We start from the raw sequence: 26,589 nt of genomic DNA, 5'->3' as shown, positions 1-26,589 counted from the left end.
AATGAAAACGTCGCCTCATTTCGCAAAAAATGACCCCTCACACATCTCCGTGCGCCAAAGTATGAAAAAGTTATTAGCATCATAAGATGGCAAAAATTTTTTTTTCTTTTTTGTACACATTCGTTTAATTTTTGAAAATGTATTAAAACACAATAAAACCTATATAAATTTGGTATCACCGCGATCGCACCGAACCAAAGAATAAAGTAGGCGTGTTATTTGGAGCGAAGAGTGAAAGTCGTAAAAACTGAGCCCACAAGAACGTGACGTTTTTTTTTTCAATTTTTCCACATTTGGAATTTTTTTTCAGCTTTGCAGTACACGGCATGTTAAAATAAATAACATTACAGGAAAGTAAAATTTGTTACGCACAAAATAAGCCCTCACACAGGTCTGTACACGGAAAAATGAAAAAGTTATGGATTTTTGAAGTTGGAGAGCGAGAAATGAGCCGAAAAACCCTGCTTCCTTAAGGGGTTAAGGTCCATTTAGTGACTAATGACATTTAGTTTTGATATACTCATTTATTTATAGCATTATGAGGTTTTTTATCAAACGTTCATATTCCCGGAATACCCCTTTAAATACACCCGATTTACAGATGACCCCTAGATACAGACAGATTATTATTATTTATTTAACTTTACACCCGGGCTGCATCGACTGTAAGTGTAGAAGTGAAAGGTGTGTCCAAAGTTCCTTTATTGTTAATCGTTGTTACCATGACAGACCAAAATATGAAAATTGAACTATCACTGGGAAAAAAATTATTTTTACTGGAGTTATACATGCAAAATCTTCCTGTTACAACTTGCATACAAATTCAAAATCAAAAGTACAGTATGTTCTGGTCTGAACCATTTTTTGGCCAATTTTGGAAATGCTTATGTGTAGGTAGTCTAACACCTCCCTCTGTGCCGTCATTGACTTCTTGCAATTTTGCACATAGCCAAAATATTTTTAACTGCCTTTACTAAAGCAATGAAAGTACAAAACATGTAAACACGTGATGTCAGACAGGCTGTTGGGGCCTATAGCAGCGATGGAGAACCTTTTAGAGACTGAGTGCCCAACTTCAACTACTAATCACAAAGTGCCAACAGGGCAATTTAACCAGCAACTTATTGCTCACGGCTCTGTCATAGCTTTTAATCATATCAGCATCTTAAGGACACCAATACGATAGAAAGAAGGAAATCAAATTCAGGGTCCGCTGAACACAAATAATTGTGGGGCCTGAAACAGGAGCTACAATGATAATCTAGGTCTGCCCACAACTTCCCAATCCTCCTAAAGTCACTTTTAAATAGCACAAAACGCGGCAAGTCCTGGGTTGCCTTGCACTCCCTGAAGATTCCTTGAGGGCTCTCTGGTAATGGCCTGGGTGCCCACAGAGAGGGCTTTGAGGTTCACCACAACTGCTCTATAGCATGACTATAAGATACAGAAATGAGGAATCACAGATACTGCCCTGGAATGTAATTTATGATGTTATAATTATGGTTTAGAAGACGTATCAGTACATTTCCTTGGGTTTGTAAAAGTGACTGGTGGGAGTAGTCCGGAAATTATTGTAGTAATGTGTTAATATAATTTGTTAAATGCCAAGTTCTGCATCACATTTGCTATCATAGGAAGAACCTTACTTCCCTAATGAAAGAGAGAAAGAATCTGGAAAGGAAGGTCTCGATAACCAAGTCTTAGCCTTGTGGAGATAAGATTAGCTTTTTAATTATTTTGAACGTCAAGAAGGTGCAAAGATTCTGACAAGTTCTTTCCACGCACTGCCCTAGATTGTTAGTAATATGTGCATCTTCATAGTTGTATTATACAGCATTAATCAGTGTTTGTAAAAGTGTAGATGAATGTCTTAAGGTTTTTCAAGGCCCTCTGTACAGTGTTGTTCTATGCAGCTCAGTTATATTGAATGTATTGGACAAGACTGGCCTAATAACCACATAAAGTTTTAAGGGTTTTAGTCGTTTCAATAAAATGTATTTTTAGCTTGTTTTTGCTTTTTTATATGTTTTATGGGATTTGATGTATTGTAGCAATTGAAAGGTCAATCAATGGTTGGGCCCAAGTATATTTTACAACTGTCATATTTGATGTAAAGCAACTAAAATATTTTAAAGAATGTCACTAGGTAATGGTCATTTTTATTACTTGGTGCATTTTTATAGTCCGGGAAACCTGCTGCATTGGTCGCCTTAATTGAGCTAAATGTTTCACCTAAGTGACAACTTCACATGAGTGTTGTTTGTCTAAATATACGGTACTTTGGCGGATACCAAGAAAAAACTTTACCTTCTGTATAATCCCTTTTACTCATAGATTGTAAGCTCTTGTAAACAGGACCATTACTCACAGCTAAACTTACTGATTATTTACTCTTTTTGTGTGGTTTGTGTGCTGTAGAATATGTTAGCACTATATAAAGGTCACTATTGTCACATCCCACACCATTTCATGAATTACATTGTAACTGCCTCTTTTTGTGAAGTATGTAGAGATATATTATATCTTATATAGATGCATATATATATATATATGGATCTCCTGCCTCTCTTGTATTGCTTTATGACGTTCTTCTATCTTGGATTTCTCAAATAAAAATATTTCATCCAATGCTGGAAGTATTTCATCACAGAGAATAATGTGAAATAATGTTTTTATTGTATAGTTTATTTTTCTATTCTCTGTTTTGCTTAGCCATATATAATGATACAGCTATACTCAGTAATTGCACAGTGACAAAATTCCATTTGACATGCTGCCGTACTCATAGATTACAAAAAACACAAGCGTTGACAAAAAGCTAGTGTGTCTGGACCCTTATATGTATGCATGCTGCCTGACAGGTGAGCTTGATCCCAGCCCTGGAGGTCGGGAACCCAGACAGTGACACTATATCACTTCCTGTTCAACTAGAAAACCCAGAGACTGCTTCATTTCAGGTTCAGACTGCCAGCAGCGCACATGAGGGATGACATTTTGAAATACTCTAAAAAGATATGTCTTTAAATATTTTTTTTTGTTTTCTTGCCATGTGAGAGAATAAACAGAAAACGAGGTTGTCACCACTAACATAATGAACACTGATAGACATAAAGCATGTCATCAAGGATAAAACAAGATAATGGGCCACATTATCTGGGCTTCTATGCCTGAAATCTGGCTTACAATTCCTTGTGCCTATTTCCCTTATTATACCACATCCACATCAAGTGGCCATGAAGGAGAGGTAAGGGTGGCGCAGTTGGAAGCAGAGTGGGACGTAGTGGGGACTTCTTGGCCGGCCAGGGCACACTTCTACACCAGGTCAGACCTGGTGTAGAAGTGCCCGTTCTTTGGTGCCCCAGCTGTGTGCCAGGATTTAACAGAAGGCTGGAACCTTTAATTCCTCATTCCTTTCATACCATAACTTTTATCTTCTTCATACTGAACTGAGATGCCGAGATGTAGGGGGATTAATTTAAAACAATAAATCCAAGATATTGGGTAAGTGATAGAAAGAAGAAATTTTTTTTTTTATAATTAACAATTTTTATTTAGTTTTAAACAATAAAGGTACAGTTACATATTTCTCAAATTATAAAAAACAAAATAGAGAAATATACAGTCATGACAAATTACATAGTTTCATTACTCTCTTTTCAATTTGTACCTAGGGGAAGCCAGGTTAGGGAGAGGGTAGATGAGTAATGGGATTATAGGTAGGTGACTATTGAGGGAAGGGGTAAATAGAAAGGAATGGATCATGAGGGAGGAGCAGTGGGAGGGGGTCGGGTGGGGAAAGTGGGATTGGTTGGGAGAAGAAATACTTTTTGAATATAAAAAGACTTGGCCATGTAATAATGAGGTGGATACTCCCTTTTCACATTTAAGGGTGGGTGTAAATACAATGAAGAGGATTGTTGAAGTGGCACTTCCTATATTCAATTTACACAAACTAACAAAATACTCTAACAAGTCTCCATCACCGGAAGTGGAAACATGGTTGAAGATCAAAGACAACCTTCCATTTAAAATAATTCACCCAAAATAAATACTTCATAAAAAATTATGATTAAAAGCATTCTCCTTGTCTGTAAATGGTGCATTTCCATGGCTGTGATGTTAAAAAATCAGCTTGTAAACTTATATGCAACTCGCCAGAGGTGAGTCCAGTGATATTAATGGGGTGCTGTATATTATATAGATACATATGGCCGCTACTAGTTTGCATACAACAAGTATTTTGAACTAAAAGAAGTTTTAATATACACACTTTACTGTTAATAAAATGATTAAAAATAAAATAGATAATAAAATGAATTTATATATAATACCTATTTATTGGTACCAATTGCATTACAATAATTTAGAATATATATTATAATTCATGTCACAAAACCTGATGATGCTCTGTGCCCAGACACTAATAAAAGATGGAAATGACAATGCTGTGTGTACAAATATCATTGTACTCTAAAATTATATACATTGTTTCTGTAAACAAATATGATAGAATACTGTAAATATAGTAAATAGTTAGCAGATAAACTACTATAACATCTCAATCACATCATGGAGGTTAATTGGTTGGAAAAGTAGACAGCCCCTTCTGTAAACCAGTTATATTCCATAGCCAGTTTTGACAGCAGCATTATAGGGGTAGTTGATGTCATCCTAGCCATTACAGCAGGGCCCCAGTTATCAGTTATTACTGAGCTCTCATGGTCATGATGCAGATACAGCTACTGTATCCCTGGGATAACCCTAATAACCATCTTCAGCATTCTGTGTGGCTGATGTGATTGAACAACTAATGTTGGAAGGGGATTAACAATCATTATATTCTATTAATAGAAAAAAAACACCGAATACAAGAAACCACTCCAAAAAAAACCATGTGCTACACTGGATAATTATTGTGGTTATTACCTATAAAGTACAGTAATCCAGTACCTGCAATGTGATCCTTTCCATTAGAGCAGACAATTGTTTTATTGTTCTATTATTGCTCATATCATTTTCCTTGACAATATAGTCAAAAACTGTTGAATCATTGAAAAAAGGGAGAAGTGCAACAAAAATTGAAATACATTGTTGCAGTTATGTGCGATAACTTGCTGTTGAGACTTTATTCCTGTAGGGGGAGCAAGTTGGCTTTAATGAAAGAATTTGAAAGCAGGAATATGATTAGATATTTTTTGCTATGTCTTCTGGTGGTGTAAAGTTTTTCTTAATGTGCAGATTTTTAAAAACAAGGGAATTATTGACTGCACTTATAAAACAATTTCATATGGGGAATATGTGTTACAATATACAGTGGAGGATTACTTAAGGTTGTAAAGCAGTAATGCAAGCCTTCCATTAGGGAAAGAATAAGTGGTCCTACAATTTGCATTGTGCCTAGCCTGGCTGGGAAATCCTGTAATATTAGGCCAGGAACCAGAAGCACACGTCTTCAAATCACAATGAGCTGGATGCGCAGAATAGGTGACTGTTGACCCTTAGTTGTATATAGAAACATCAAAGTTAATGGGATTTCAACAAAACTTATGCATGCAGTGCAGAAATAAACTGTGCAGCAGATTCTGATGTTGCTTTCAAATTTTGCAAAGAGGATTTACACATTGATTTACCATTACCTTTGATGCAGTAAAAGTTATTTTACTTATGAAAAAGCAATTGGACGCTGGAGATCTGAGAAAAGAAATTGCAACAGCATCCTTCACTCCACATGTGTCAACCCACGTGGAGTAAGATTGTACTGCTATAATTTTTGGTTACGATTAATTTTTTCTAAATATGTGCTGTCTATATATATATATATATCTTCACCAGATTCAAGATTTTTGGTGTCTGTTTATCATGAATCACACTTACTGACTTCCTGCCCGCAAACAACAATACATCACATTGTAAGGAGGGCTACAAGCTACAGGCAGATAACTTATTTATCTGAGGGAAGTGGGAGGGAGGCAGATCTGACTGTGTGTGTGTGTAGCTGAGATGTTGGAGAATGTCATTGTGTGTAATATGCGTCTCGTGTATCTCATCATCTTTCATCTCTAATCTGTCTCCTCTCTCTTTCTATGTGTAAGATACTAGTAGAATGTTCCAAAGGTAAATGAGAGTGTATATAAACCTGTACCCTGATAATCTAACCACATTGTCAGCTCAGAGAACTAGATAGATCATAATGGGGCACATTTACTTACACGGTCCTGCGCGATCCTCGCTGTGCGTTGTCCGACGAGAATTGTTGTGCGTTGTCCGCTCAGTTCGAATCCGGCGGGTTGTCTGATGGCCTGCCCCCCTGATTTCTGTCGTATGAAAGTCAGTGCGATTGTGCGTCACAATCCACTTCTAAATGGCTGTTTCGGCGGCACAAATCCCGGAAATTTCTAAAACCCGATGAAAGTGTGATATGCAGGGCCCTTAGTAAATAAGCCACAATGGGGCAGATTTATCAAGCAGTCTGAAAGTCAGAATATTTCCAGTTGCCCATGGCAACCAATCACAGCTCAGCTTTCATTTCACCAGTGCTCATGAATATTTTAAAGGGGAGCTGTGATTGGTTGCCATGGGCAATTGGAAATATTCTGACTTTCAGACTGCTTGATAAATCTGCCCCATTGTGTCTGCTTAGAGAGTCCCCGCCCATGCCGTGGAATTTTACACTGAGCAGCCTAGCGAGTGATAGGAGCTAAAACAACAATAAAACTGAATAAAATTGTAAAGTAAGGGTTAAAAATTATCTTTAATGTGTTAACATCACTAGGGGAATGAACTTTGAGAATTTTCTTTCATGGGCAAACCCCTTCAAATACATGTGCAAGCAGTTTGCATGAAAAGAAATGTGCAAAATCTGACAGAAAACTGGCTCAACGGCCTTAGTAAATGTATGTAAACCTGCAGCTCATGTCTTCAACATTACACATTAAAAAATATTTTCATATATGTCATATATTTTGTATATAAATAAATTTGTATAAGCAAACTAGTGTCATTGTTCTTTGACTGCTTGTGAATTTAAATTAATAAATAAAATAAAAATAATAGTTAATAAATAAAATACAATTCCATTTTAAATGGACATGTTAACAGCAGGTCTATTTTTTAAATAATTTTATTCTTTTCTTTAAAGTTATTCTAAAGTATCTTTTCTTAGAACGTTACAGTTTGAAGAACTGGTTGTTACAATTCCCATTCAGTGTATTACTATGTCTGGCTTTACCCAGTCCTAGTGTCGAAATAAAGTGTTCTGCAGCGGCCCGCAAGAAACATCAAGAGGTCAAAGCCGGAGGGTCAACTGGGCTCTCATCGTGCGCAATGTATGATAAATACCCCCATTGTCTCTGCTGGCTATAGTAAATACGGTAGGCCACGACGTTCATAACCAAAAAGATTGAGAATGAGTCTTTTTACATGCTTTTTCCTCCAGAAATGATCATTGCTTCTAAAGTTCTGGGAAAAAAGCAGAATCAATAGTTGAACAATACTGCAACTGATCACATAAAATATAACATTTTAACTATTTTTTTCTTGAGCCAAACAACATACACATTGTATAAAATGTATTTACAGGATTAGGCCTCATGTAGACGAACATATGGGGGCCGGTGATACTGCCGCCCAATTTGCCATATCATGGTCCCCATAGACATCTATGGCACTTGGTCACAGAACAGGGAGCACATGTCATGTCACTGCACTGCAACTGAGCTGAACTGAGCTCTATATTGGGGCAAAATAAGGAACATTCACCTCCTCCCCTCCTGTTGTATGCTGTAGTCCAGGCGAGCATATGTTCATGTGCAAAACTTACCCACTAGAGCAGTGGTCCCCAACGACTGGGCAACCACAGGGTGCCCTGTCGGGTGCATTGGAGAAGAGCTGCACACAGATGGCATTAGCATTACTAAACTAGGTACCGCTGTCAGGGAAAGACAGCGGTATCTAGCTAGAAGTTGCATGCACATGCGGCACAGAGGGTGCTGATGCTATGTACTGCCATCTGTGACCGCGGTACATAGCAACCTGTGCTATGGTGATAACCCCCTTTCCCTCACTACCAAAGTCGCGCATACCGCTGTCAGTGATAGACGCTTGTTTTCAGCTTTTTTGTTAACTAAAAAATTCTGCTATTATAGAAACTACACCCCTCAACGTACGTAAAACAACTTTTGTGAAGTTTGTTAACCCTTTAATTGGTTTACAGGGGTTAAAACAAAATCGGATGCAATTTTAAATTTTAATTTTTTTTGGCTAAATGAATGTGTTTTTCATAAAATGTACAAATTCTCAGTGGATAAAATACCAAACGCTCCACAAAATTTGATACCCAATCCCTCCCGCATATAAAAATACCCCATATGTGGTGGTAACCTGCTGTATGGGCACATGCCAGGGCATCGAGGGGGGAGCTGCGCCATTCAGAGCAGATTATGCATTGTCACTTTATAATGGCTATACAATCTTTATTTTTTTGGCAATTTGGACATATAAGGGCTTATTTTTTGCGACATGAGATGTACTTTACAAATACTTCATTTTAGTGGGTCTGTAGCTTTTTGGTGAGGTTTTATTAACTCTTTAATGTATGGAGGAAAACAAAATTGTCAATTTTGGGTTTCTTTTTTTTGTATATTTTGGGGGTCGTACACCATACACTAAACATACTATAATATTTTTATTCTATAGATCACTACGATTACGGTGATACCTCATTTATATCGTTTTTTATATATTTTACAATTTTACAGGAAAAAACGAATATAAAGAAAATCTCATTTGTTTTTGCATCGCCATCGTTTTCGGAGACGTAACTAAAATATTTTTGGGTTGACAAAGCTGATTTATGGCTTATTTTTTACGTGTTGAGTTGTCCTTTTCAGTGCTACTATTTTGGTGCACATTTTTTTGCATCACTTTTTGGAACATTTTTGTTTAGGGATTTTATGAAAATTTACATTTTTGGCGAGTTTTTGAGGTTTTGTTTTTACGGCATTCACCGTACGGGTCCATTATTGTTTCTGACTTATTGTAAAGATTGTTACGGACGCGGCAATACCAAATATGTGGGGGGTTTTGGTGATTTTCTGTTTTTTTTACTTTATTAGATGTGTATAGGGAATGTTTGTGTTTAGGGGACTTTAACTATATTTAATTAATTATTTTTATTAAAATGTGTGTTTATTTAGTGTTTTTAACTTTTTCTCTTTACTTTTACAGGTTAGCTTGAACAAGTGATCCACTGATCACTTGTTCAAGCTATTCTTCACCTAATACAGATGTATTACACTGTATTATGTGACACACTGAGCATGCTGCACAGATACCTAATCACAGTGTATCAAACACAGATCCCTCATAACAGTGTATCCACCACAGATCCCTCATCACAGTGTATCCACCACAGATCCCTCATAACAGTGTATCCACCACAGATCCCTCATCACAGTGTATCCACCACAGATCCCTCATCACAGTGTATCCACCACAGATCCCTCATAACAGTGTATCCACCACAGATCCCTCATAACAGTGTATCCACCACAGATCCCTCATCACAGTGTATCAAGCACAGATACCTAATCACAGTGTATCAAACACAGATCCCTCATAACAGTGTATCCACCACAGATCCCTCATAACAGTGTATCCACCACAAATCCCTCATAACAGTGTATCCACCACAGATCCCTCATCACAGTGTATCCACCACAGATCCCTCATCACAGTGTATCCAGTATAGATCCCTCATCACAGTGTATCCAGTATAGATCCCTCATCACAGTGTATCCAGTATAGATCCCTCATCACAGTGTATCCACCACAGATCCCTCATCACAGTGTATCCAGTATAGATCCCTCATCACAGTGTATCCAGTATAGATCCCTCATCACAGTGTATCCACCACAGATCCCTCATCACAGTGTATCCACCACAGATCCCTCATAACAGTGTATCCACCACAGATCCCTCATCACAGTGTATCCACCACAGATTCCTCATCACAGTGTATCCACCACAGATCCCTCATCACAGTGTATCCACCACAGATCCCTCATCACAGTGTATCCACCACAGATCCCTCATCACAGTGTATCTACCGCAGATCCCTCATAACAGTGTATTCACCACAGATCCCTCATCACAGTGTATCCACCACAGATCCCTCATAACAGTGTTCCCTTAGATTGGACCTGCTCATTGCATGGGAAACAAGCTCAGTGCTCCCATTGATTCTGGATTATGGTTCCATTTAGTTATTTTTATTCTGAATGTAATAATTGAACCATATGATATGAAATTATTTTATTTTGTAATTTGTTTGACACCCCCTCCACCTCTCTCCATCTCTAGTTCCCCTTCCGGTTCTTGGGAATATTGGGGCACATTTACTTACCCGGTCCTGTCGCGATCCCGCGGTGCGTTGTCCGACGAGGATTCGGGTCTGCCGCGATTCACTAAGATCCTGCGCCCAAATTCCTGCATCCATCGCTTCTGCGGCCAGGTTGTCCGACGGCCTGGCTCCCGATTTCTGTTGTGTGCAAGCCGGCGCCGATGCACCAAAATCCGATTGTGTGCGTCAAAATCCCTGGGGCAATTTGGCACAAAACAGAAATCGCGGGGAAACCTGATGAAAATGCGTCCCACAGACCCTTAGTAAATTAGCCCCATTGTCTCACATGCAACTGTTCCCTGGTGCAAAAATGGTTGGGACAACTGCACAAGAGTACCAGAGGATACAATTATAGACCACAGAGCTCCAGCAGAATACAATCTAACTTTGTCTTATCTGGACCAAAGGGTTAAGTTTGACTCTATGGCCCACATTTATCAAAAATGGAGCAGTTTGCCTGTGGAGTGTGCAGGGTGTGCCAGAATCACAAATTGTGGCGCACGTCTTCATGAATGTGGCACACCCTCCACTGCTGCGGCAGAGCGCAGCAACTTTTTTTGGTGCACCTTTAACATAGGACGTGCATCAATATTCTGTTGCGGAAATAAAGGTGGCATACGGTCCGACATAAATGTGTTGCAGACACTTTATAAACATGTGCAAGCAGTTTGCAATGAAAAGAACTTGAAAAGTCAGACAAAAAACTGGTGCAGGGGCTTTAATAAATGTGGGCCTCAGGTCTGCACAAAGAAAAACCATGTCCAAAATGTTGTAAATACTTTATTCCACAACAAGTACTAATACACAGAATTGTCTGGCAAGATAGAGGGAGAGGAGGGGACCTTTAACAAGTTAAGAAACAAGGCTAATCCATGGTAATACATGATTCAATGTTAATATAAAACGTATGGCTCCAGCATAGCTTAGTAAATACAAAGCAAACCAAGTCAATGAACAGCCCTCAGCTGCCAAACCGAGGACGTTCAGGTAGCAAAAAAAGAGAAAGAACAGTGCCCAAGAAAATCTACAGAAAGTTACGTGGAGAAAAGCAGGAGCTTTAGAACAATGCAATTAGTGATCAGTGGAATAGTTGCATGACATTGGAATAGACGGGAGTAATCCCTCACTATTATATGCTGCAGACGCACAACGCAAAGAAAATACAGAAACAGCTCTGTGCCTGACAAGGTAAATCCCAGCCATACATTAGGGCTCCTAATACATTGCAAAATATCTGGCCTGCACAATAGAGCTGGGCGCCGGCCAGGGAAGGTGGAGCCTCTCTAACCACTGACTTGGCACTTAGTATCTCTTTTGGATTTTCTCTGATCACACCCCCTTTCTTAAAACTTGTGCTTCCAGTCAGGATTGTATTGAGTACCAATATTAACCCCTTATCACCGACACTAGTTTTCAGCTCAATGACCAGACTCGATTTTTCAAATCTGACATGTCTCACGATAATTGGTTATAACTTCGGAACGCTTTAATATATCCAGGTGATTTTGAGAATGTTTTCTCGTGACACATTGTACTTCATGTTAGTTATAAAATTTAAGTGATAAGTTTTGCGTTTCATTCTGAAAAAAAGTGAAAATTTGGCAAAAGTTTGTAAAAATTCTTCATTTTCCAAGTTTGAAATGTTCTGGTTTCCAGACAAGATGTAAAACTACCCAAAAAGTTTGATAATTAACATTTACGGAATGTCTGCTTTATGCTGAGATGATATTTTATGCTTCCGGTCATTTTTCTAGGATGTTATGAGGTGCAGAACTTTAGGTGCGATTTTTCTTATTTTCATGAAAATTGCCAAAACTCACATTTTGAGGGACAACTCAGCTTTCAAGTGACTTTGAGAGGCCTAAATAATAGTAACACCCCATAAATTACCCCACTATAGAAAGTTCACCCCTCAACATATGTAAAACAACTTCTATTAAGTCTATTAACCCTTTAAGTGTTTCACACGGGTTAAAAAATATGGACCTGCGATTTAGAAACTATAGAATTTTTTGGGAAAATACATTCATTCAGGCCAAACTGATAGTTTCAGAATAAATTAAATGATGAAACGCACTGCAACGCTTGATGCCCAATTCCTCCCGAGTTTACTGATACCCCATATGTGGTGGTAAACTTCTGTACGGGCGCACGGCCGAGCATAGAATGAATGGAGGCGCCATTCACAGCAGATTTGTATTGTCACATTGTACGACCTATAAATTTTTATTTTTTTGGTAATCAAACATATGAGGGCTTATTTTTTATGGGATGAGATACAATGTATAGATAATTCATTTTGGGAGTCTAAAGCTTATTCATGAGATTTTATTAACTATTTCAAGGGGGACACAAACAAAATCATCAATTTTTATTTTGGATTTTTAGCATTTTTTTCCCCCGCTCAACGTAACGTAAAAATAATATTTCATCTTTATTCTCTGGTTCACTACGATTGCGGTGTTACCTCATTTATATAGTTTTTCTTATTTTTGCTCAATTTTCCTGAGCAAAACCAATATTGGAGAAAATCGCATTGTTTTTACTATTGACAACTTTTCAGGGCCATAACTTCTGTATTTTTCTGTTGTCGAATCTGGTTGAGGGCTTATTTTTTGCGAAAACAGTTGTTCTTTTCATACGTATCATATTAGGGAACGTAACTTTTTTTGATCACTTTTTAGAACATTTTTTGTGATGGTGTTTGATGAAAAATTGTATATTATGGGAAGTTTTTCGAGTTTTTTTTTTTATGTAGTTCACCGAGCGGGTTCAATATTGATTTAGATTTATTGTACAGATTAATACTGACGCAGTGATACCAAATATGTAAGTGTTTTTGTCTTTTATTTACTTTATTTGCATTTTATGTGTTACTGGGGAAATTATGGGACTTTTATTTTATTTATTTATTTAATTATATTATAAAAAGATAAAAAAAATTTTTTTAACTTTTTTACATTTTCTACTTCTTGGCTTGAATAAGCGATCATCCGATCGCTTATTCAAGCCTTTACACTGCAATACACTTGTATTGCAGTGTATAGTGTAAGTAACTGAGCATGCCGCACATGCTTAGTTACTTACAGCCGGGTCCTGCCAGGAAGGCAGAACCCGGCGGGGAGAGAAGCAGGAAGCCCCGGGTCACTCGTCGGGACCCAGGGCAGCGGCAGGAGGGATCGGATCCCCCGGTAAGCACACCGGAGTTTTTCCGATCCCGGGTGTTAGTGCCGGGTCTGGGCTGTGATATCACAGCCCGACACCAGCACCAGCGAGACCCGGTGTCCCGAAATCTTCTTCTGACGCGCCGCCGTAGAAAGGTGTACGCGTCAGAAGAAGTACCCTTAATGACCGCCTTAAAAAGCTGATACGGCGGTCATTAAGGGGTTAAGGGATGCTTTATTGACGTCAGTGCTAGCACTTCACTGGAATATGCTGAAAGTTCAAAACCTAAGACCCTTACTAGACTATTTCATTTCTCTCCTGTAGCAGGACAGATTTCTGGCCTAAACAATAGTGGTATACTGAACGGTGTATGTTAAGTACATAAATTGAAGTTTCTTAGTATTCTATGAAGATAAACCATAATTTATCATCATGCTGTTTACATGCTTTCTGACAAGAAAATGACATTATACCGTGGACAGATTTGCCTCCCTGACTAACACTACACATGCTGAGTGTTGTCTCACAATCTAGTTAGTCAGTGACTACAGCTCTGATCAGACTCAGGCATCAATTACCTCACAGGAAACATTTCCTCTTTGGTTCCAGAACTGCATTGCGACTTTTCTGGCCACTAATTGCTATGCACCTGTAACATCCCTGCCAATGCAAGGCAGAGGAGTTGTTGCGAATAAGCCCCTTATATGCCTGTCCCCCTGGTAGTGAGTCTGATCAGCTCCCCTGCAAGACACTACACATATACTCAGGTAATTCTGCAGCGGTAGATTCTGCCTGGATAGGCAAGGGTTACAGCAATGTTATGTTATTATCCAAAGATGTTCCACTGTTTGTAACTGGAGTATGATTGGAGGAGGAGACCAACTGACTAGGCAGTAAATAAACCCTTAGTCAGGGGAGGAGTTATGTCAGTCAGAGCACAGAGAGAGTTCTAGAAACTTCAGAGAGAGCAGATCTCTCAGGCCCAGCTCTCACCAAAGGAGAAGCTACTAGGCCTCAGCTCATCAACCTGACACAGAGTGATACTGAACCACAAACAGGACAAAGCTGCAGCTTCCAGCATTGGACACAGCTCCATCCCAGCTTGCCCCTGCATCCAGGCTGGTGAGACAACTCCTGAGATTCCTCTCCAAAATCACTCCAGTACTGCACTTGTACAGAATCGTTTGGCGTGTTGTTACCGTTGGTTGAATAAAGAACTGTAAGTTACTTTTATGCACAACATTGCCTAGGTCTGGTCCCTGCTACAGCTGCATCACCACCAAGGGCGCCCCATCTATGTACCAGGGACACATACTACAGACTCTAAGGGCTGCCCCAGGGAGAATCAGTACCACAGCCTCTCCCTCCATATCATTTCTTGCCAACACTACCTGCTGGAGACCTGCCAGGCTGTAGGACAGCCCTCTGGTCCCCATACCAAGCACCGTGACACTAGCGTGCCTAGGCCGCAACCGCCAGCCACTCTGGTATTCCGGACCCCGGCTGTCTCCAGGCCCCAAGAAAAGGCTAGGCCCCGCTGGGGGATGTTGCACACCTATTTAGAAACTAAGCCAATTTACACACAACAGTAAATAAAATAATCTAATCTTTATTGAAATGATACACAAAACATTAATATAAAAGAACATCTGCAGGTGTACATAGGACTGGTAATGAGAAACCATCACATCAGGATATCACATTATCCATGGAAACATGGTATAGGGACCAGGAGCAAGGGAATCATATATTATAAAAAACTTTGTATATTGATGGGCTGCCAAAATTCATAAAATACTAATGCACCTAACTTTAAGTATAGTACATGATTAAACTAATATAAATCATAAGTGCCTAGTGCAATAATAGTCACGTTGCTTTCACAGTATCTCAAAGTACAGGCAGTCCCCGGGTTACATGCAAGATAGGGTCTGTAGGTTTGTACTTAAGTTGAATTTGTATGTAAGTCGGAACTGTATATTTTATCATTGTAATCCCAGCCAGAACTTTTTTGGTCTCTGTGACAATTGGATTTTAAAAATGTTGGGTTGTCATAAGAATCAGGATTAACACTAAAGCTTCATTACAGACACCTTTGATAACTGTTACAGCTGATCATTGTAGCCTAGGACTAAAGTACAATAAATTACCAATATCCAGAGGTCCGTTTGTAACTAGGGGTCGTATGTAAGTCGAGTGTTCTTAAGTAGGGGACCGCCTGTATATGCAAAGTGCTAGTGCATGGAAAAACAAGTCATCATATCCCTCCATACTGCAGCCATTCCCTATCATAATTTATAAACACATTGCTACCCCTGGTGTCTTATGTGCCCTGAGTGCACCAGGGACAGGAGAACTACCAAACGTGCGTTTCAGTACTAGCCTTCGTCTGGAGGAATGTGTGTGACTAACAAGATTGGGCTTATATTTAACCTATGGCCAATAGTATGTATGCACGCTCACCTGTTGTTGATAGTAAAATATTCCCCACGGAACTATGGGGCACATGCCACATGGAGGATCGCCGCCTCCTACCTGAGGCCCATCCCAGCTTACATGACCCGTCCTATCATACACATGCACACACCGCGAGGACATATCGGTGAGTAAATCGTAATTGCATACAATCCTCACTGTCATAGTATAAGCAAGGTTATGATAGAGATTTTTATCTAGGGCTTAAACCGCCCTTACTTCAGTTGTAAAGGTGACTTTCAAATTAACTATTTCATGGCTGCCGGGACAAGAGAACAAACCCAAGACACAGACACGGTCTTCAGCTGCACTCAAATCCCACTGTTTATTTAAAAAATGCAGTCGTGTAAATAAAAACAGAAAAAGCTTGCAGAGGGCGTGAAAAAGGAGATAAGATGCTTAGATGCTATAGGCTTAGTTTAAATGCACAACAACCTCCCCTTTACAACATTGTTACAAAAGGTTAATAAATTGTGCTCAGTTCTCAGGGACCTTGTTCACAGATAAACGGTATTGTTTATATTATCCCATCTACAAAATGTACAGAGTATGGCTCCAAACGCTTCTTGCTAACCAAAACAAGAAAAAAACATACAGGCCAGAGGACAACTATTTCTAATAAAATGTCAAGGAGAAATTAGTAGGCAAGCAACAGGTTACATAAAAATGTTTGACATTAGCTGTGAGCAGGCCAGCTAAAATGTCCGCATTATTTTCAAAATGGCTTCTGTTTGGTTCTTTTGGATCAAGAGGGCCGCTGTAGAAGAATATATCATAAACAGTTAGATCCACTAGATTTTAACATACCACATTACAATTTTTCTTCTAGATACAAGAGATAAAGACTATAACTAAAGTTATTATACTTTGGTAAATCTTAGTATTTACATATCTCAAGCCACAAGATACCAGAAAGATATATACAGAAGGAACATAATTGAAGAACATGATATATACAGAAAAAACATGATTATTAAAACTAAAATACAGAATTGAACACCATCATAGTGTCATATAATAATTGCAATGTAATATAAAAAATCCAGAATAATTCTTACTAATGAAATGACAATAGTGTTCCAATTCCATGTTCGCACGTCCCTATCCTAGTAATTGGCACAATCCTATCATATTACTAAAAGCATCTCTAATACTAGGAAAAGCGTCCTTTATTGGTGAGGAAGCATGCAGGGGGGTAAACAGACAGGTTCCAGCAACGGGGCCGTTTCACGCACTGTGGCGCTTTCTCAAGCCGGCTTGATCGGCTTGAGAAAGCGACCACAGTGCGTGAAACGGCGCTTTTCCTGCTTTTGGAACCAGTGAGTGCCGTCATCTTTCTCTATGTTTATGTATGGATATCTTCTTATATACATTGATTGAGCACCGCTGGAAAGTCCTGCCGTGATCACCCCTGCCCCTGGAGAGTCGGGCCACACGTTGGGCTGTCGGCGGTATCGTTGGGGCTGTGCCCGCCAGAGACTTTTCTCCATTTAATATCTCTAATACTAGTTAACAACTATCACAGTGTCCCCAGTCATTGCATATTCCCGATACCAAAGGTGATACTATCATAAATTAAGTAAACTATTATTATAATACTATTGTGTCATGTCACCTAAAATTTCTACTCTTAAAGGGGTATTCCAGGAATAAGCATAATTCATATACAAATGGGTACTCAAAATATAAGCTCATGTGTAATTAGTTGTTATTTAAAATTTTGCTCCCCTTAGCAGAAAATGCTGGTGGCATAAACTGTAATGAAGAAATAAAATGCTACTGGCCCTTTAATCAGTCCATTAATTTCCTCCTCGCGGTCCGTTGCAGAGCATACACAGGACAGAAGATGGCCGCTGGTCACATGTCCACATCACATGTCCTGCACCTGCCTGGGCAGGTCAAGTGATCACCACTACGTTTGGCTGTAGTCGGTTGGTTGCAGTGCATCCAGTATGGCCAGTGTTGTGGTAATGGCAGTTACACATCATTACTATGGTAACAGAACAAGAAAAACTGTTACATCATAACTGGGGGCAGAGCATAAGAGGTAGGAGGAGTTACTGAGAACTAAAGGATCATGGAACTTCTAGTTTCCAGTGGCGGCCATCTTGGAGATAACTTTAGAGAAGCCATACAATTTTGTGAATCATAAAATCAAAATATTTAAGCTCCATTTTGTGACTAATGACATTGAGTTTTGTTACATTAATTTATTTATAACATTATGGGTTTTTGTATCAGATGTTCATATTCCCGGAATACCCCTTTAAAGCAAAAGATGATGTGCCACTATCCCTATTGTGTCTGTATATGTGTATATGACATTAACATGCAAAAGTGTTGAAACAACTACTTCACCTATACATTAAGGTGTGATGTGCTTAGTGTAACCATGGCACCTATGTGCCATAACAAAGTGCAACGTGCTTCTAAAGTGTGTTAATTGCTCTGTGCACCTGTGAACATTGGTGTGTAATTCAATAAACGTGAAGACCAGATTTGTTCTGCTTCTGGCGGCACAACTTTACATGTACTAGAAATATCACAATCACATTATAGTATCACCTGGTTAGCAATGTTCCACACTGTGCTACTAAATAATATTTACCCACTCATAACAAAACTGCACCGCCACATATATCAAATATACTCCCTCAACAAAACCATGTCTCCTGTATATATTAAAAATGTAGTTGGGACCCTTCAATATAAATTACATTATATACTATAGTTCCTTAATAAATAATACTGAACACCCCAGAAATTAAATTATATGTCATGTTCTCCAATTAATTACATATATATAATGCCTCCTCTAATTATTTTTATACAGAAACCCTGTATAGTTTTGTAATTATTTTTAAATTTATGATCCCCTCATTACTTCCATTTAAATATAATTCCCCTTAAAGAGGCCCCAAAGCTGTAAAAACAAGAAATAAGCTCTGCTTTACTTTCTCCACTGTCTACTTCACTATATACAGAAGCCCAGTAGTGACGTCAGCACCAAAGCTAACACCCATAAAGGTGCTGGTTGCCTATGAAATTGTGACATCACTAGAGACCAGCAGTAACAGGAGGTAATGCAGGCAGTTTGGGCACTTGCCTGGGGCCCGAACCTTCTAGGGGGGCCTATGGCCACCCAAACCATTTACCAAATTTTATTCGGAGTTGTTGACCCACAGAACTTGCATTGCACTCTGACCCATTATAGTCAATGGGCTTTTCCAGACTTGCATTTTTTTTCACACACACATGCATGTTTTTTATAACGCGCATTTATATCTCAACATGCTCTACGTTTGCAAGTCACACGCATGAAAAAAGCGTAATTGAAAAAACGCATTGAAATTGCAATGAAAATGCATTGAAAAGGTGCGTGAAAAACTGAGACATTGAACAAACTCTGCCTGAAAACTGATTGAACTCTGATGTAAATTGTCAGTTTTTCACTGACCAAACCCTGATCGCACCCTAATCAGAATTTGACATGATCTGCAACGCAAGTGTGGAAGGGGCCTAATTCTCTACTACAGTAAATATTCCTCCTCTTATTTGTTTTGTGTTCCCGTCCTCTATTTCATAAATGTTGTAAATGAAGAAACATCCCACACAAGATGACAAAGGGTTCTCACATTTATCCTGGGAGAACATTTAAAAACATTTGGCAAATTAGAAGGTTAAACCAGATGTACCAATATAATATCATTCTAATTATAGAAACAGCTAATAACTCTGCACGTTCCCCTATAATATTAACCTGATAATTGTGCATCAGCTTTCTTTAGTGATAGTGTATGTGATTTAGGTATAATCACTGTTCTTCCAAAAGTCTGTTTGCAGATTGGGAAGCAGCAGTGATGTTATGACAGAGGAGGGATTATTGATACAGACAAGTCTTATCTAGTGCTCTGCTACTCTGGTGCACCTTTCTCCTCTTCTCTACAGTACCTAGAAAGGCTCCTACCAAACATTTTTCCTACAACCACATTAACAGGACATTGGGGGTCATTTACCAAGGGCCTGAAGCGCGTTTTTCCGGCGGGTTACACAAATTCTTCTGTTTTGCGCCGATTTTCCCTGAATTGCCCCGGGTTTTTGGCGCACGCGATCGGATTGTGGCGCACGCGACGGAAATGGGGGGCGTGGCCGTGCGCAAACCCCGTCAGATTCGGAAAAACCACCGCATTTTTAAGAAAAAGTGTTGCTTGACACGCGCTTACCTGCACCCGGCCTGGCTTGGTGAACTTCAGTGAACCCCGACAAACTTCAGCGCAGCAGCGACACCTGGTGGACATCGGGGGAACTACTTTAGTGAATCGCCGGGAGTGAGTCTGAAAAAGCCATTGATTACAATAGACCAGAGCGCAATGCAGAGACTCTGCCAATTAAGTCTGCCTTGCAGAGCTGTGGAGACTTATAACCATTGATGTTCCACTGGGGGATTCTATGAAATATGCAAATATGTTTCCCAGGATGGCATAAGCATAGCATTGCCTCATCAAGCATTATTTTTAAGAATCCTAATAATTTTTACCTTTATCTTGTCCCACATAAAATGGAATATAAAGCAATCAAAAAAATGTATCTATATGAAAATATTGTTGTAAAGTATAACATGTCCCGCAAAAAAAACCTCTCAACCAGCTCTATTGACCAAAAAATAAAAGTGTTATGCCACTTAGAAACTAGCAATGCAAAAACGTTAGATTTTTCCTTAGATTAGGAATTATTCAATAAAATAAGTAAAACATAAGAAAAAATATAGAAATCTGGTATCGTAATCATAATAGAATAGAGTTAACATATAACTTAGGGTATACGGTGAGCACAAAAACAAATCAAAAAACAATTACAGAACTAATGCTTCTTCAACACCCCCAACAAAAAAATTTATACATTTTAATCAAAAGGTGACAGCCACCCCAAAATAGTAACACTGAAAAATGTATCTCGTCCCACAAAAAAGCTCTCACATGGCAACCTTAACGGAAAAACAAACAAACAAAAAACCTCTCAATCCTTTAGGACAAAATTGGCTGCTGCGTGTCCAACTTCCCTTCTGCGTCTCGCTGTGCACTTATTCAACAAGTAATGTCCATGTAACAGATAGGTTTTTTCTTTGTTTCAAGGGGTTAACAATCTTCCTAAATAACAAATATCTATTAACAATCTTAATAGTTTGAGGGATGCAGATTTGAAAATGGGAGGATTCATAGGGGTTTCTAATATAATATATCTCAAAGCTCATTGAAAACAAAAATGATCCCCAAAAAAGTAAATTCTGAAATCACCTTGAAAAGGGATGTTCGATTTGTAAGCCCTGACTCATATAGCACTCATAAAGCATACGTATGGTAATGTTAGTGACTAATTTTGGTGTTAAACCTATTTGTCTGAAAAGGAGAATATTTAGAATTTTGAAAACGCTGTTTTTTGGCAATAAAAACATATAAAACTAAATTTGCCACTGACAGGAAGTATAACATGCCACAACGAAACAATCTCAAAGGCTCAAGGAACACAGGCTGCTGCAGCTTCCCATTGGGACTCACCCCACGTTGCTGGCATGGAGTCAGGTGATGTAAATTAAACTTTTATAAAGTACTGAAATGATTCAGACTGCTGACTAAGGTATTTTTAAAATCAGAATAGCACAATGTAACAGCCTGGGAAGATACAGCACAGATGGGCTGTAATAACACACCCAGCTGCCCTTCTCATTAACATAATTTTAAAAGTTGATTCTAGAAAGGAGGCCATGGATAATAAATAAATATTGAAAAAATTCCACAGTCCTGGATCTATGAGTAAGTGTCACTGGGTTATCATGCTTGATTTTGATGGTAGATTTCCTTTAACAAACAAAGATTGATCTGTTTTTCACTGATGTGAAAAATGGATCAACCATGAATGATACACTCCAATAAATGAGGAGGATAATGTGCAGTCCATCAAAAACACAGCAAAAAATGTACATTTAAAATTTAAATTTGAAGTCTTTACTCTTAGCAGTGATTTATGGGTGCTTTGTAAGTAAGAAGTCCATCAGTCACTGCTGAGAGGGATGATAGGAGGTGATAGTACTGTACTATACATACCATGCACTGTGAGTTTTTTGTATCCTTTCTTACATGCATAGTAATTTTTGTGTTGTTCTAGCTACAAGAATAGTGGACGTGTTCAGATCATATACTTCCCTAAAAAAAAGTTTATTTACAAAAACCACATGGGCATACATTAAGAAAGTGGGAAATCTATTAAATGGGGAAATGATGTGGAGGGGGGAAAGATAAACTATCCCTACTCCCTAATGGCAGTGGACAACGGAGGGGTTGCATTTCCGTTAGACTTCCTGACATTTTCAGGATGTGCACAGCTGTGACAGTTATTTAACAGGTGTCCGTGCTGAGATTATGTCGCACGCGATTGGATTTTGGTGCAGCGGCGCCGGCTTTCAAGCATCAGAAATCGGTCGGGGATCGTGCAGGACGGGCAAGTAAATGTGCCCCTGTGTGTCATCTGCCCCTGTGTGTCATCCTACCTTTGTAATATAGGAGTCACCATACAATGTAATCGTAAGTAATCTAAACCAAATGGGAAAGCTGCAATTTTGGCACCAATATGGGACTTTGCAACCTTTTGGGCTTGCTTGAGGAAACACTGAGACATTTAAAATGTTTTATGTCATGCGCTGTTTAAAAGTGGTTGCAAAATCGGCAATGCATAGGTAGAGCTCTGATGCAACAAAATCAAGGCATAAAACAGTTAAATCCACTATTAATCCACAGCCATTCCACCACATTTCCAGTGGAATAAACACTGTGCCAGGGAAAGGGACTCCAAGCATCACTGTTTTAAGTGGTCCAAGAACTCCCTGTACCCTCGAAAAGCAGCCATGAAAACATAATTACAGCTCAGGGGGATGCAAGAACTCCTCACATCACATAAGACTGTGATGGATTCTATTCCCCCGTATGTCTTAATGAACTACATTAAATTCCACTATTCTTCTAGTTGTACTACTACCTGTACTACTACTTGTACTGTTACTGCTGATTGCTATGGATTTTCTCATGCGTTTCTTCTGAAGACAAAATCCAGTGGTAGCATCCACTATGGGACCCATAGTATGAGGGGGCCCCAGCATCTTGGGTATTGGGTGTATGCCGTATGTCTGTAAATGGTATTGTATGTATATGTGTGTATGTGCTGTATGTATATATGGTGTGTATAATGTATGTATGTTTATTTTGTATGTCTATATACTGTATATGTAAGTATATTAATGCTTGTTTATATGAGTGTATAATATGTATATATTTTTAAGGTGGAAGGGGGGCCCAATCCAGAAAGCTGCTATGGAGCCCAGCCTCTCCTAGGTACACCCCTATACCTGCACATGAACAAGGCAAAATCAGCTATGGTTTCTATTTTTCACAAATAAGGGGTCTGACCAGGACATGCAACTTTCTAACAGATCAGTCACATAGGGGCAGATTTACTTACCCGGTCCATTCGCGATCCAACGGCGGGTTCTCTGCGCTGGATTCGGGTCCGGCGGGATTTATTAAGGTAGTTCCTCCGCCGTCCACCAGGTGGCGCTGCTGCGCTGAAGAGCATCGGAACGCTCTGGAATACACCGAGCCGGGCTGAGCAAAGGTAAATGCAATATTCGCAACACTTTTTTTTTTAAATGCAGCGGTTTTTCCGAATCCGTCGGGTTTTCGTTCGGCCACGCCACCCGATTTCCATCGTGTGCATGCCGGCGCCTGCGCCACAATCCGATCGTGTGCGCCAAAATCGAGGCAATTCAGGGAAAATCGGCGCAAATCGGAAATATTCGGGTAACACGTCGGGAAAACTAACCCCATGGTCTGTTAGAATACCTCTAATGGGCACTGACCACTAAGGCCCCTTCTCCACTGGCGTTTTTCACGCGCGAGTTCTGCGCGTGCATTTGACGCTCAGAACTCGCATTGCACTCTGTCCCATTGTATTCAATGGGTCTTTCTCCATTAGCGTGGTTTTTAACGCGCGTGCTTGCGTTCGTTTGCACGCGCGTCAAAATCGCAGCATGCTCTATTTTTGCGGGTCACGCGCGTTTTTCACGCCCCATTCAAGTCTATGGAGATGCATCAAGAACGCATTGCACTCGCAATCATTGCAAGTGCAATGCGAGTGCAATGCGTTTTAAACGTAAGGGTTGCTAGGTGACCAGAATAACATTATTTCCCCTGCTCGCGATCGAGCATTTAATTAAAAAAACACAATGAAGAACAGTGAAGAATAGAATAAAAACAGTGAACACAGTGAACACAGTGACCACAGGATCATTTAAGATAAAAACACAGTGCAGAACACAGTGCAGAATAGATTACAGATGTTCGGCACATCTGCTTACTTGTCGGGAGATACGCGCGGAGCGCTGCGAACAAAATAGCATGTGAAGAACAATATATATGTGTGAAGAACACATTGCAGATGTATTTAAACATCTGCAATTTGTTCTTCACACACATATATATTGTTCTTCACATGCTATTTTGTTCGCGCCGTTCCGCGCGTATCTCCCGACAAGTAAGCAGATGTGCCGAACATCTGTAATCTATTCTGCACTGTGTTCTGCACTGTGTTTTTATCTTAAATGATCCTGTGTTCACTGTGTTCACTGTGTACAATGTTTTTATTCTATTCTTCACTGTTCTTCACATCTGCTAAATTGTCGGGAGATAATATACGCGCGGAACAGTGAAGAATAGATCGCCGATGTTTGCAAATTATCAGAAGACATTATTTTTCAATTAAATAACACATTTTAATCCCAAACCATGGTCCCTTTGAAATATGCTCGAGTCTCCCATTGAATCGCGCGTCAAAAATGCGCCGAAAACGCAAAAAAAACGCAAATTACTCCAAGGAAAAATGGAACAAAAACGCAGCCAAAACGTCAGTTTTTCACGCATTGCACCCGCACGTGAAACGCAACGCTAGTGTGCAAGAGGCCTAATAAGTTTAACAGTTAGGCCCCTTCTCCACTGGCGTTTTTCACGCGCGAGTTCTGCGCGTGCATTTGACGCTCAGAACTCGCATTGCACTCTGTCCCATTGTATTCAATGGGTCTTTCTCCATTAGCGTGGTTTTTAACGCGCGTGCTTGCGTTCGTTTGCACGCGCGTCAAAATCGCAGCATGCTCTATTTTTGCGGGTCACGCGCGTTTTTCACGCCCCATTCAAGTCTATGGAGATGCATCAAGAACGCATTGCACTCGCAATCATTGCAAGTGCAATGCGAGTGCAATGCGTTTTAAACGTAAGGGTTGCTAGGTGACCAGAATAACATTATTTCCCCTGCTCGCGATCGAGCATTTAATTAAAAAAACACAATGAAGAACAGTGAAGAATAGAATAAAATCATTGTACACAGTGAACACAGTGACCACAGGATCATTTAAGATAAAAACACAGTGCAGAACACAGTACAGAATAGATTACAGATGTTCGGCACATCTGCTTACTTGTCGGGAGATACGCGCGGAACGGTGCGAACAAAATAGCATGTGAAGAACAATATATATGTGTGAAGAACACATTGCAGATGTATTTAAACATCTGCAATGTGTTCTTCACACACATATATATTGTTCTTCACATGCTATTTTGTTCGCGCCGTTCCGCGCGTATCTCCCGACAAGTAAGCAGATGTGCCGAACATCTGTAATCTATTCTGCACTGTGTTCTGCACTGTGTTTTTATCTTAAATGATCCTGTGGTCACTGTGTTCACTGTGTACAATGTTTTTATTCTATTCTTCACTGTTCTTCACATCTGCTAAATTGTCGGGAGATAATATACGCGCGGAACAGTGAAGAATAGATCGCCGATGTTTGCAAATTATCAGAAGACATTATTTTTCAATTAAATAACACATTTTAATCCCAAACCATGGTCCCTTTGAAATATGCTCGAGTCTCCCATTGAATCGCGCGTCAAAAATGCGCCGAAAACGCAAAAAAAACGCAAATTACTCCAAGGAAAAATGCAACAAAAACGCAGCAAAAACGTCAGTTTTTCACGCATTGCACCCGCACGTGAAACGCAACGCTAGTGTGCAAGAGGCCTTAGTGCACCCATGTGCCATTCAATCAAAACATGGATGGCACACGGACAATTTTCACTCTTGTGCGCACCTGCCCTTAAATCGGCCCTTCTTTCTGCAACACAATCTACTTAAAAAAACTTACGGTAATCATATGTGATTTTAGGCAATAGAACATACCAAGGGCATAAAAACAGAAAACACTTCAAATTAAACATCTACAATCTGCTGCCATAAATTTCAGAAACATATCCGTGTAATCTTGATGATGAAAGGGAATGTGAAGAGGAATTCAGGTGACTGAGTGTAGACAGACAGAGAGCAGGTGCTGTAGGTAATATTACATACACAATTTGAAATCAGATAAGAACATGATAAATAAAAAATTGTGCACTTAACTAAGCAGAAATGGTTTAGCGAACCAACCACAAAGCAGCGTCATCATCTATAC

The sequence above is a fragment of the Engystomops pustulosus genome, chromosome 1, assembly GCF_040894005.1.
Source record: "Engystomops pustulosus chromosome 1, aEngPut4.maternal, whole genome shotgun sequence".
Taxonomy (NCBI): domain Eukaryota; kingdom Metazoa; phylum Chordata; class Amphibia; order Anura; family Leptodactylidae; genus Engystomops; species Engystomops pustulosus.
The sequence above is the reverse complement of the archived record's forward strand: the minus strand, read 5'-3'. Positions refer to the sequence as shown.